This window comes from Rhinolophus sinicus, linkage group LG04, assembly GCF_036562045.2.
Source record: "Rhinolophus sinicus isolate RSC01 linkage group LG04, ASM3656204v1, whole genome shotgun sequence".
Lineage (NCBI taxonomy): Eukaryota > Metazoa > Chordata > Mammalia > Chiroptera > Rhinolophidae > Rhinolophus > Rhinolophus sinicus.
In genome coordinates this window covers 57,481,782-57,493,542 of record NC_133754.1, presented here as the reverse complement: position 1 = coordinate 57,493,542, position 11,761 = coordinate 57,481,782, and the positions used below count along the sequence as shown (strand labels likewise).

Sequence of the window (11,761 nt, the reverse complement as noted above, 5' to 3'; positions counted from 1 at the left end):
AGAGAGAGTGGCAGTGCCCTGAGAAACCCTGGCTGTGCCCAGAAAGACTGGTGATACCCTGAGAACCCTGGCTGTGCCCAGGAAATCTGGCTGTTGCCCAAAAAGATTGGCTGTGCCCAGAAAGACTGGTGGTACCCTGAGAAACCCTGGCTGTGCTCAGGAAGTCTGGCTGTGCCCAGAAAAACGGGTGGTACCCTGAGAAACCCTGGCTGTGCTCAGGAACTCCAGCTGTGCCCAGAAGGACTGGCGATGCCCTGGGAGCCCTGGCTGTGTCCAGGGAGACTGGTGGTACCTTAAGAAGCCCAGGAAGTCTGGCTGTGCCCAGAAGGACTGGTTGTGCCCTGAGAAACCCTGGCTGTGCCCAGAAAGACTGGCAGTGCCCAGAGAGCTTGGCTGTGTCCAGATAATTGCATTCACCTCCAGGCTACTCGCACAGGGCCCCTCGCGGAAGACGCTTGTCGCGTAGATTGTGAGGCGAGACCCTGGAGGGTGGAGTGTGGGGACAGCCAGGAGAGCAGTTTCCAGACTCTCGGTCTCATGTGGAAAGGTGCTGGCTCCTTTCCAGTAAATGGCCATCAACTGTGATAGGATGGCCATCAGCTGTAACTAGTGAGCCACTGGTCACTAATATAACTGCTGTGGCTACGCTAGCAGCGTTGGTGGCTGGCAAGTGCGGACTGCAGTTAGCAAGGGGTGGGTGGGTTGGTTGGTTGGTTGGTTGGTTGGTTGGTTGGTTGGTTGGCTGGTTGGCAGAGAAGCGGATGGCAGATTGCACCTCATGTGGATCCTGTGTCTCCAACCCAGCCACCAGCGAGAATATAGTGGTATGACTCCCCCATCTATGGCTCCATGGGTGTTCCTTTTTGGCCTCACCATATCCTGCATTCTTGTGTGGGGAGTGGGAGCTGAGACCCTGCATGACACTCTGCTAGCCATTTGTAATCTATAGGATATTTGATTCTTATAACAATTAGAATGAGAATAGGTGTTGGAAAACTAAATGGAAATAATGGCACTTATTTGCATGCCTCTCACTTGTATGCAAAATAGTAAGGATTGTAGAATAGAGACTGGAGCTTAGTCTTAATCTGTTTCCCACTTCATTCCCTAATAAATCAGAGCCAAACTTACACAAAACCATAAAGCAAGAAAGAATTCCCACCTTTTTTTAATCCCTCTTCAGTCTCCTATACGTCTGTTTGGGAGAGACAGGTCTTGAATGAGGATTTAAAAGTAAGGATGAGGAACTATGCTGAGAACTAAGGGTTTTTTGGGGGGTTTTTTTGTTTTTAATTTGTAGATTATAACCACAGTATAAAAGAACATTTGTAAGTAAGAGTCACAGCTTTATAATGGCTAGTGTTGGGGAATCTGCATACCCCTTTGAAAGATAATCTTTTTTTAGATACTGTTTTCCAATAAAGCATGTGTTTTCATGTGGAAACACTGAACAATAATGAATGTCAACTATAATTATATATATGTATATGTATACATGTATATACACACACATATGTGTGTGTGTGTGTGTATATATATATATATATATATATATATATATATTTACAAGAAGTGGAGTACAGAACTAAGGTTTTAAATCCTACGAACTCCTGTAGCACATATGTTTCTCCTCTCTTTGACCTCAACCCAAAATAAATGAGTAGTATTTAGCACTGCATTCTATACTGATATGTTTTCTTTATTTAGATATAGTAAAAAACTAAAGCCGTTTATATCGATTAGTAATATTCCCCATTCTAGGTAGGAAGATGGGATAAGCCCAAGGGGAGACTGTTCACTGTCCAGGTTTACTGGTAGAAGCTCAGCCCCAAATTTCATACTGAAAGAGCACCGTATTGTTCACTTATTTTTGATGTTTCTAGTTCCAGAGTTTCTTGAAAGAGGTATTCCAGCCCAGGGATTTTTATTAAATATTTTGACAAATTTCAAGCTAGCTGAAGAAAGTTGGGGATTTTTTTACTGCAACCAACTGTTGCTGTTGTTATACTTAACTGCAAATGCTTTTGACCTCAACAATACGAATTTTTTGGAAAAAAAAATACATTACATAAATGTATTTATGACAGAAAAAGTAAATGTTTATTGTATTCATTCTGTTGGCGAGGGAGGGGAAAGGAAGGATTGCAGATGTCTGAATAACTTTTTATTCTGAGGTTTAAAATCCAGGCCCATTCAAGTTGACTGAAGTCTAATATAATTCTTATATCTGAAATGCTTTCTAGCACCTAGTATTGGCATAGTAACTAGCCCAAAATAAATCCTTGGTAAATACTTGTTGAATTAATTAATTGTAATAATTTACCGAATCAATGTTTTTTTACTGTTTTTAAAAAGTACTTGTAGGTTCCACTTCTGGTAATGGAAGAGTAACGTATCAGACTAACTCTCTTATAGACGATGATGAGTTCAGAACAAAACATAAAAAGCTATTTGAAAGTAATCAAGCAGACACACCAGAAGGGAGGATGACCCTTGAAAGAGGGAACTCATTGCTTCTCGGCCTTTTGGCTAAGATCAAGTGAAAGAGGGAACTGCTCTGCTTGAGATTTGTGTTTATATGGTTCTTTGAAGGTATTTCCCAGTCTACCAGTTAAGAGTAGCTAGAACTCAAGCAGAAAGCTACAGTGAAATTGGCTTGAGGAGCAGGACAGAGTTCAGGGCTCTGGAAAGACTAGAAAGTGAGGAAGAACATCACAGAAAGAAGTGAACCAGAGGAGGGGGAACCCCAAAATCTGCATATAAATTCTGTGAAGTCCTAGGCTGATCTCTGAACTGCAGAGACTCTTAGGAATCTGGCAGAAAGAAAAGAAAAGAAAAAAAAATAGCTAAAAGGCTGAAAGGGCTAAACAGAGTTTTCAGCTGCTGCCCACCATAGGGGATACAGTTTGAGTCCTGCCAAATTAATTGCCTGCTAGAACAAAAACCAACACTTTCAGAGAAAGATGACAGAATCTAGAATCTCTACGACATATCATCCACATTGTCCAAAATATAATCAGAAATTACAGGAATGAGGAAAACAGGAAAATGGGATTCACAGTCCAGAGAAGAAATGAGGCAATGTGGTCCACAGTCAAGAGAAAAGAAAAAAAAAAATGATATAAACTGACTCCCAGACAACCCAGGTGTTGAATGAGCAGACAAGGACTTTCAAGTATTACAAACATGTTTAGATAAATGAAACACTTTCCGGTAAATGATAAATGTTTTATCAGCAGCAGATCTGTGCAAGGAACATTAAAGGAAATTCTTTGGGCCAAAGAGAAGTGATAGCAGATGGAAACTCACATCTAAGCCAACTCTAGGCATAATGAATGATCAGATGGGGAGAGATAATGATAGAACAAGTAGGGGCTTTTACCAAGTGGGCATAAAGTGTGTATAGGAGTTCCGTGTACTATTATAACTTTTCTATAAACTTGAAATTATGTTTTTAAAGTTACAGAAAAAATATTTGCAAATCAGTTTCTTAGTAAACACGATTCTATTTTTTTGTGTCATACCAATAATTGGCAAAACTAAAAAACAGGCTGGGTGCCCGAAGGTGTCTTAGATAACACTATGCTTCTTTCTTCTGTACTTCATCCCACAGTATCCAATATCATTCTGTTCTCTATCAAAATCTACTTCCAAGAAAGAATTTAAAACACACTTCCACAAAGTATAAATGACTGGTAACAGTTAAAATGTTACTGTACACAGAGTGTTTATTCTGCATTTTAACAGAGGGAGCCTTCAATTGGAAAGATATTAAGTTTTCAGACAAGACAGAGCAGTGGTAATCTGTAGGGATCACAGAGCCTTATGGCCTCTGAAATTATATCACGTAAGCAATGAACTAAAGTTCACCTAATCATTAGGCTGCCACTTCCAACTCTACCTTCTTCCATCATCTGAGTTTAAACGTTAGCAGTCAGAATGTCACCTCTGCCCCACAAAAATTATTAAATGCACTGCAACTCCTAAAAATAAGAGTGATTCTATAATTTTGTATCTGCTTAAAACTGGGTACAGCCAGCTCTGCCTTTATTGTCTCTGTCAGGTAGGAAGATATTAATAGATGATAAGAGATAATAATGGTTACCACTTTATAAATGAGTAAAAGTGAACAGTGTGAATGATACATCCAGTCCTGAATTTTTGCAATGTTGAGAAATATGAATATTAGATGGGAAGAAATGTCTCCAGGGGCAAACAGAGAGAGGTACAAAGGCGGTAATGTATTACATACATTATATAAAAAGGCAATTTCTGAAAAACACATAGTAAATAACATACTCTATTTACTAATGTTTTTTGAACATAGGACTGGTATTTTAAAAACACACACATAATAACTTGATTGATTTCTTTTTCTCTGGTGTCAAGTTTTTCCTTTATTTACTGTACTACCTTGCAAATACTAGTAGGTGTTTAACAAATATTTACTTCATTAAATCAGGTTAAATCCAGTGCTGTGCTATCCCAGAAAGCAGTGAGACCTATGGAATAAAGCTGTTTTAATAGTTTCGGGGTTTGTTTTTCCAGTGCAACAAGGAGCAACTTGTGGAGTCTATATTCTTGCAGCTCTAGCTGGCAGTCCAGTATACTGAAAGTGGTTACCACATGATATTTATTTTTTTTGTGGCTTAAAACAACAAGCATTCATTATCTCACAGTTGAAGAATTCAAGAGCAGTGTAGGTGGGTGGCTCAGGGTCTCTCATAAGATTGCAGTGAGGGTGTCATTTGTCAGCTGGGGCTATATTTCAGCTGGAGGAGCTGCTTCCAAGATGGCTCCCTCACACTGGCTGTTGGCTGGAGACCTCAGTTCCTTGCCTTGCGGACTGTGTCATATTAATACCCTCCAGAAAGCAAAAAAAAAAAAAAAAAAAGGATGGATTTTTTTTTTTCCCAAAAAAAATATTCCAGGGCACAGTATACTCTATATTTTTAAGGTATTACAATTAAATATAGATTTAATTATAATTATTCTTCAAAAAAATTTTAACAATTAAATTTCAATTCATCATATCAATAAAAGTAGTTGCAAGAAAAAAAATCTGAAAAAGCAAACAATCCAAAAATGTTAACTTTTCTTTATGTTGTTATATGCTTGCCTTTCCAAATTCATTTTGCTATACCAGTATTTTAACTGTTTGAAATTTATTAAACTCATTACACCTGATGATTGCCGGCAAATGCAAAGCTACTTGAATTCCAAAGGGAAGAAATCTGGCCTGGGACTGTGACGGGGTTGCAGGTAATCTACAAATTTGCGAGTTGGTATTCAACCCATCTTGAGTGCACCAATTCTATTTTTAAAAAGAGTTGTCATGTTGCAGGTGATTGTTTTCACAAATTAATGTCTCCATTGTTATATTCAGGTTTAGCAAATTACTACAGCATCACATTATGAATTTATTTAACTCGCTATCTTCCATTATTTATAATTCTTAAGCGAAATCTAACGTATCATTACTACTGTCTTATATATCAGCAAAACATCAATTAATAAAATGTTGATTGGCAACCAACTTCAACTGAGGAAATATGTCAACTGTCCAGAGCATGGGAGGGGATGCTGGCCTGGCTAATTGCTGACAAACTATATGTGCTCCCACTTTGGGCTGTCAAGGCTTTTATCAGCAAATCTTTTGGGGAAAGGAGTTGTTCCCTTTCTTCCCTGAGACTTTGGATCATCAGAATTAGCTTTCTCTTTTCATCTTCAATACCCGTGATGTCCTCTGCAGAGAACTGGAGACTGAGTTTTAGAAATGCCAGTTTCAAGGACAGATTTTTTACAAGTTACAAATGAATAAAAGTGGTTGGAAGCTTAATTACTTAAACTTTGCTTATTTAGTTGCATTCTAACCTTACTTAAGGTTCTGGGTGTTTTTGGCTATTTCTTAGATGCCTTACTTAATGGCCTGTGGCCCATTGCCATGGTGAAATAGAATTAATAGCAATTCTTACTTATTCTAACTTAATACTTGTAAAATATACCCTTTCTTTGTTTATTAAAAAAAAAAAAAAAGGACCCTGACAAATCTAGTATGCTTCAAAGGGATTATAAAATTTTTAGAAATGCTAGTCCTTAATTGTAGCTATGGAGAAATTTGAACTGAGTGTATTAACCAACATATGACAAATGTAGACACTTACTGTTCTGCTAGCTGATAACTTTGAAGCTTGAAGCAGTTTTTCAAGCAGTTTGGGAGTAACTTTAGCTTGAAACAATCCTGGAGAGAAGTCACTTCACGGTCCAAATAATCTTTTTTTCTGAACTCTAATGTAACTTGTCATTTTTGGCCAAACAATGTGTCGTTCATCTTTCTCCTAAGAAGTTAAAATAAAATTTGAATTTGATTCAGTTTGTATAAAGTCATTTAATACAATCAAAGATAACTCTACATTTCTGTATGTTTTGGGACAATTTTGAAAGCACCAGTGTAGATAGAAAATGAACTAGTTAACAGTTTAGTTAATAGAATACAGACTTTGAAACCTGAGTTCCAGCCTGTTTCAATCTGTGCGTATCTATTTGAATTTGAGCATATCATTAATCGTACTAGGCCTCAATTTGTTCTTCTGTTAAATGGGAATAAGACTGCCTTTACCCCAGGGATGGTCAGATTCTAAAAGATATACCACCTGAAGGCAACGTAATGCTCCTTGGTGATGTTGTTGTTCAATATTCTTTCACTGTGAAACCAATTTACAAATTTAAGAGCTCTAACGAGCAAAATCAGACATGGATGGAGTCCTAAGACCTCCACATCACCAGCGTATGTATTCTTTAGCTTTCTCTGCAGTCCCAAGAAAAGCAGTGAGCTAATAAAAACTTATAAAGTACATGAATCAAGTCATCTAAACAAAATTGCTATCTATGAACGCATAGCTAGGTATCACTCTGACTACATTTCTAAAAACCTTCAGTCTTCTGTGTCATCCTTCAAGTAATGATTATATCTTCATTTTTCAGATGGAAATATGGGCACAGGGAAATTAGAGAAGAGGCTCAATGTTAAAAACCAGAATCGTGCTATCTCTTGAGATTCTTTCCACTCTTATGTTCCTGTGGCTTCTCATAATAGACAGAACAGTTTGGAGGTTCAAGCTGTTTTCAGTAGAAAATAACACAGACATTATTGCTGGGAAATAATGTAGTATGCCTAATTTATCAGCCTTTTTCAAGTCCCATTGAGATAAAGAAAAATCAAGCAAATGTAAATTTTCCTTATAGTATTTTTAAAGTATCACTGCCAAACATTCAAATGTAGAGGATTCTTTTTTTTTATGTATTCATTTGATTACTCCATAGTTTATAAATCACATGTCTGTTTTGTACACTTTGTACCAGACAAGTCTGGACACGCAAAGACTGTAGCGAGTTCACAAAAGCCACTTAACATATTTGGTTGTCATTTAAGTTATGACTTTGAAATCAAAAGAAGACAAGGCCTTTTACAGTGGTAGGCAGGTATATATAAATTACCACACAAGTTAAATTCAGAATAACTGCAGTTCATATTGAAAGTTATTCTTTTATTGCCACTTTGCCATAATTTTTAAAATGTCCACAGTAATTAGTAAGTATGACACAAAGGTTTCAGTACCTCTTCTCCTGTGTATCCTTTTTGTAAGTCATGTCAAATGTAGCCACCAGAGCTCTCCATTGACAATTGGATGAAGTCTAGCTTTTCCTCCAAAGCACTTCTCCTGACACATTGTAAATCAGACAAAGAAAACCAGGGACAGCCTTAGGAGCACACATAGGACTTGGGGTTTGTTCTTTTCCTTCATCTAGTATCTCTTTTTGCTATAGTTTCAGTTCAGTGACTCAAGAATATCCAAGATAAAAAGAAAAAAATAGACTTCTGCTGTTCAAATGCCATCAGTGGCCCAGTGAACGCGGAAGTAAATAGGTATGTTCTGTCGGCATGTGCCGGAGGGGCAAGCAGTGTGAGCTGTGACCAGAGAAAGATCTGGTTTACACCCCACCTCTTTTTCATACCAGCAGCGCTCTGTGCCCTCGTCTCTAAAATGGAGATGATAACGCCCACCTCAAAGAACTATTTTCAGGGTTAAATGAAATTTCCCATGTTAACTGCTCAACATGGTGTCCAACAGACTATGTACTCCATAAGAGCTGTTTTTGTTGTATGCTCTCTTTGAGCCAATCTATATAATTTATGCTAAAAATAAAGTGAAGCATCACTAAGATGACTCAAGAAAAAAAGGCCTCAGTTCTCAGGAGTGAAATATATATATTATATAATTTTAAAAATAATTTTAAAAATGATATAATTTAAAAATTTGTATATTATATAATTTAAAAAATAAAAGAATTTTAAAAATAATGTTACTCTCAAGAACATACAAAAAGAAAGAACACACAGTAACAGAACTGCATAAATTATGACAAACTTGTTTTAATGAAGAAATAAGAACCACTTAGAATTATCATAGCAGGATATACTGAAAAGGGATGTTGGGAACATCTGCTTGATTTCAATTCTAGCTTTGTCCCTTGAGAAAATTTCTTTATCTTTGACCTTTTGCTTCCTCCTTGGTTAAATTAACACTTTGCAAGGGTACAGTGAGGGCCATATATTAAAACCATATATATGTCTGTCTGTCTACTTTATATTTATCATCTACCTACAGAGAGCACACAATGAACTATATAAAGTAGTGATTATTCCAATATTATAATAATTGTTTTTTTGCAAGTGGGATTTAAAAATTATTTTAAGTGCTAAAAAAGTCAGATATATGTAAATGTTCTCTTTGAAATGATTTGTACTATTGCTTAACCGTTTTGTCATTTATAAAATAAAAAATTAACCTCAGGAGGGTTGTGATTGTGATGGGGCACGTGCAGGGGCTTCTGTGGTGGGTGGCAAAGTCCTAGTTTTTGACCTGGGTGGTAATTACAAGCGTGCATCTGCCTTAAAAATAATCATTAAGCTACATATTTGTTTTGTGTGGGTGTACTATTTAAAAATATTGAATAAAAATTTACTCAACCCAGTTACTGGATGAGCTACTACAAAGGTGAAATCATAGAGGACTAATTTAGTGAGATTTTATTATATTTTTTTAACACATGCAATAGAATTGACAAACAAATAAATGAATAATCTTGATTTCTACCTTTTTATTGGGTCCTCCCTCCAACACTCCAAATTGCTATCTGAGTTCTCCATGTGAAAAATTTTGGATGCCAGCAACTGTAAATATAAAGTAGAATTAATGTCATCTTAAATGATAGCAGAGTTGACATGGCAAATATCATCTTAGGTGATAACAGAGTTTACGTGGCAATGTACATAACCAACTTTGTTAATTCAAAAAGATAACTCAAACTGTAATGAAGCCTCATGATCTCAGTCACAGTAAGCATGGTAGTGCCCACTTAAAAAATAAAACATGTAGACAGTTAAAAAGAGATCAATGGATGACATAGTGAACACGGGTCCACTTTCGTGTGACTATTAAAAGAATAAAAAGATGCCTTAGCTCTAATGAATATTCATTGAACAAGTTACTATTATCACTAGTTAAAAGATGTAAAAATTACAATTATTCTGTTACTATGGAGAAAATATATAAATAGATATCTTTGGGATACGTTGCTTATAAATAAGAGAAACCTACTAGCTTTCTCTAGATAACCGGATATAGAGGTACCTTATGACATCCAGAGCTCTGAGAGAAATAAGAAGCAGAAAACCTGTCAAGAACCAAGGAGAACCCAGGCTCTCTCCCCTTGCCCCCGTGGGCTCTTGCCTGCTTCTTTCTGCAGACCACCTCTCACTCCTTGATGATCAGCATACAGGCCCCTGAATGGCCGTCCTATGCTTCCGAATCTGTTGGGGCCAGCATCTGATGCTAAGGGACTCAGTCTGTCTGAGTCCCAATTCCGAGTAACTGTGGGTAGAAGAGGCCATAGGAACAGAAGGTTCTCTGCCTAATGCATTGTAAGGGTAAGAGGAAATGACTTTCTAGAATTCAACACAGACAAGGACATGCCATTAAAATGGGTCATTGATTCAGTCATTCCACCAACATTGAACTAGCATGAGTCAGACTGTGCTGGGGATTCAAGGATGAATAATGTCCAGTCCCTGCCCTTAAGGACACAAAGCTTCAGAAAATACGACAGAACATCTAAAGAAATTCTTTAAAGAAGATAAAATAAAAGAACTATAAATAAAGCCTGTAGGGATCCTAAAGAAGATGATGACTGATTTCACAGAGGAGATTACACTCGTAGTAGAACAATCGTGAAGCACTAGTATTAAAACTCAAAAAATATGTTAATATACTTACATGAAAATTGGGAATTTCTCTTCAATGAGGGACGCTATAGATGAAGTCTTCATAAGTCCAAGAGAATATTCTTGCAATATCTAAAACTGACAAGGATCTAATGCAAATCAGTAAGAAAAAAATGATGGGTGCTCCAATAGAAGATGGCCAAACATTAAGAACAAACAATTACTAGAGGAGAAAACCAAAAATAATGAAGCATCATTCACCCATAATCATTTTATACCAGTTAGACCAGCAAAATCAGCAAGTTGGATAACACCAAGTGTGGACAAGAGCAGTGGGGCCATAGGCCCTGGGATGGGAGTATTAACTGGTGTGTCCATCCTGGAAAGCACTCTAGCCGTGCTTATCAAAGTGCAAGAGGAGGGGACAAACTGGAGAGACCAGCTTGGAAGGGTTTTCTGTGTCGGGAGTTTGGTTTTGATTCTAAAGACAATAGAGAACCAAGAGAAGATTCTAACCAGGCGAATGACATCGCCAGAACAAAATTGATGGCAGCATGGAGTTTAAAACAGTGAGGGGAATATGGCAGCTTAGAAAATGAGTTCAGGGGCATGTATATATAAAGTGACATACAGCGAGTAAAGCAGAATGCAAAATGGTATGCAGAGACAAGCTACTACTATATAAGAATGGCAGAGTACATTTCAGAAAGATCAGAAGTGAATCTGGAATTAAGCATATAATATTTAACGTTCACAGCTTTCTTTTTCCCATGCAGCAGCTTGTTTATGATTTTTTATTGTACAAAATATTGTTTAGAATTCTGGAGTCTAAATATTAAAAGCATTACTTTAAAATATATATACGTAGAGATTTAAGAATTGAGTCATTATCCTTTGATCCTCACTGGAAGGTGAAGTCTTGGCAGCTTTTGGTGGTTTCAAAGTTTATTTTTATACTATTATGAAAATTTAGCGCATAGTTATACATAAATTACTCTTTAAAGAATGTAACTACACTGAGTTTATGGATGATTTTTCAAAATATGTTTTCTATTTTCTAGGGTTTGTACAATGAAGCTGTACCCCCATAATTTACCATTTTTCCCAACTAAATTTTGATTTTTAATTTAGGTGAATTTAGGGTTTGTTTTAAGTAGAGGTATAATGGAATTTTAAACCTTTAAGCTGAACCTACTTTCTCTTGTGAAATTAATTTGTTGGTCCAGCTGGTAGATGATGTCACTGCTGCCTCACCCAATGAACAAAGCTGCTATCCATCACCCTGAGGGGTATGGGGAAGTCAGGCCTGGGGCCACAGAGTCCAAGAAGTGATGGAACCTACAGAGAACCTGCAGTCTTGACGGCATCTGATGAAACTCACCAGTCCAATGAAGTAGACAGTCAATAAGTGCTTGTTGGCTTCTCTTTTGTATGTGCAGAGTTAATCACCTCTACTTTTAGAAACTTCATTTTGGC

General features: G+C 37.0%; 1 long non-coding RNA gene across 2 annotated transcripts; it reads right to left on the bottom strand.

Moving 5' to 3' along the window:
• Positions 1-3,954: 3,954 nt before the first annotated feature.
• Positions 3,955-9,238, bottom strand: LOC141571030 (uncharacterized). Of its 2 annotated transcripts, none has more exons than XR_012495501.1 (3): positions 9,159-9,238; positions 6,165-6,338; positions 3,955-4,864 (listed from the first exon to the last, which is right to left on the bottom strand). It is a non-coding gene; the product is annotated as an uncharacterized LOC141571030 (long non-coding RNA). The 2 variants fall into 2 exon arrangements; XR_012495502.1 differs by lacking the exon at positions 9,159-9,238 and adding an exon at positions 7,619-8,185.
• Between the last annotated feature and the right edge of the window lie 2,523 nt (positions 9,239-11,761).